Here is a 2,490-nt window from a genome sequence, read left to right as displayed (position 1 = left end):
TTCTGCTGGAGGTTTCTTCCTGTTAAAATGGAGTTTTTAGTTTCCACTGTCTCCTTTGTGCTTGCTCAGGATGGAGACTGTGACAAAGTGAAGATTCAACACAATCTGCTGCTTCCTTAGATAGAGAACTTTACTAATTGTCTTTTATAATGTATGTGAATGTTTTTGTTCATTGCACTGAGACGACTTCTGTCGTGACTTGGAGCTGTAGAAATAAACTGAATTGTATTTAATTGAAATAAAGAAGGATGGAGTTTGTATACAAATGATCAATACGTTTGTGAGTAAAATACATTTTACTCAAATATTTTGCATTTTTGTCACTTTATTATGTTAATATTGATGCTTTTGAAAGGAAACTTGATGAAATTAATTTAACTGGTTTCTTTAAAAAAAAAAACATACAGCCATGCTTTAGCATTTTTCACTTTATCCTCACATAAAAAAAATAATGTGATGGATAAAGTGAAAAAATGCGAAAAGCATGGGTGTATGGTATTTTTTGAATCCCCCATGAAAATGAATAATGAAATGTTTTTTTTGTTGTTGTTTTTTTGTTATTTTGGATTCTCAATTAAAAAGCAACTGAACAAATGGTACACAGACCCCACACCCTTCACAAGAGTTTGTATTTGTATCATTTTATTGTACATTGTTCTGTTGTTCCATGTTGTTAATAAAGTTTAAACAAAATAAAAAACAACACATCTTCAAATGTAATTCCGTTTTTTCTAATGTGATTCTGGCCACTTCCGCTTTGGCTTAATGTAATTCCGTTGTTTTTTTTCCTTTCAAATGAAAATCCTTTTGTTAAAATGTAATTCTGTTTTATTCAAAGTAATTCTGTTTTTTCAAATGTTCTTGTGTTTTTTCACATTTAATTTAGTTTTTTAAATGTAATTCCATTTTTTCAAATGTGATACTGGCCACTTCCACTTCCGCCACTTCCGCTTTGACCACTTCCTCTTTGGCCACTTCTGCTTTGGCTTAATATAATTCCATTTTTTCAAATGTAATTCCATTTTTTTCAAATATTGTTAATTTACACCTCAGGGCCACCGTATCTGTAGACTGCAAACCGTAAAGAAACCCCACTATAAATAGTTGGTGTCCTATTTACATTTAAACAGGTTTTTCTCAATGTGTAGGTTTCTCCCACCTCTCAGTGGTTTCTCACCGAGATAATGTATCAGTCTCATAATGTATCAGTTCTGTCCGAAACATGTGGGGGTTGGCAGATTAAGTAACAAGGTAACAGAGTAAGTCTGGAGCGCAGAAGTGCAGGTGACTTTACTTGAACACATTATCCTTTGCTATTATATGTTTGACAATTACACTGCTGCACGAAGCACTTTTGGTCGCTGTCATTCAAGCTCATAAGAGAAAATAGCCGTAATCTAACATCACATTTGCAATTATAGCTGCTTCTCCCAAGAGTGTGTATCTCTGCACTGAATGGCTGCAATTAAAAGAAGAGACCATAGACTTAACAGCTGTCATTTACTAGGAAATGATTTTAATTTGAAAAAGCCTCACAGGCATATTTCACAGACTTAAGAAAATTATGCTAAACTGCAGAAGCAAAACTTATTGCCATCTGAATAATGCTGTGTGTTTCTTATTCCTTTGAAAAGGAAGGATTTAAGTTAGAGTAATCTACATTTTGAAAAGTTTCCATACGTGCTGATGCAAATAGAGCTACGAGCTTCCTTTTAGCTTTTTGCGATGGAGCAGACGGACGTCAGGCACCTGGGTCAGTGTAAAAAGAAAGATCATCGTTCACATAAAAAAACTTGTTTACAGTGGAAATCTTATAACATCTCTGATGTTTTTCTTGAACTTGTTCAACTTTGGACTTCTCATTTACACTTTGACTTTCTTCCAGACACTCAAATCTCACGGGGTATCAAATTAAGAAACAATCTACTGAAGTATTTATGTCAGTGTGGACTGTTTTATGTATAATTTAAAAATCATCATTTTATTTTTTCCTTTGGCTGTTCCTTTCTTCAGGGGTTGTGACAGCGAGCAAACGCAGTGAGTCTTCAGGTCTTCAGTCTTCGTAAATAAAACTTTGTTTTTACGCAAGATGTCCTTCCTGAGAACCACTGTGGGGCAAATGAGAGGATGTTGATGCAGGTGTTAATGCTTCACATTTCCCACCCATATTTTGATGTTGCCGGTGCGGGGAGTTGAACTGGTTACCTTCCAATCACTTCTCTAACCTCTGCACCACCACTCCCCAATTTAAAAACTATAAAGTGGTTCATAAGATGATTTGTATCGAACAGTTTATCACATCAGTTCATTCTCCAACCCACATTCTGAAAAGTGGGCGAAATGGTTTGCAACTCTCATCGTTGGGATTGGAGCAATGAAGGGACGGGTCCTACACTGGACTGAGGCCAGTCTAAGCTCTCATTCACTCAAACAGTTAAACTGCTGACTTTATTTCAGATTTACATAAGGGTTTTGGTCACCCCTTTTGAG

The sequence above is a fragment of the Nematolebias whitei genome, chromosome 22 (genome assembly GCF_014905685.2).
Source record: "Nematolebias whitei isolate Nwh7 chromosome 22, NemWhi1, whole genome shotgun sequence".
Lineage (NCBI taxonomy): Eukaryota > Metazoa > Chordata > Actinopteri > Cyprinodontiformes > Rivulidae > Nematolebias > Nematolebias whitei.
The sequence above is the reverse complement of the archived record's forward strand: the minus strand, read 5'-3'. Positions refer to the sequence as shown.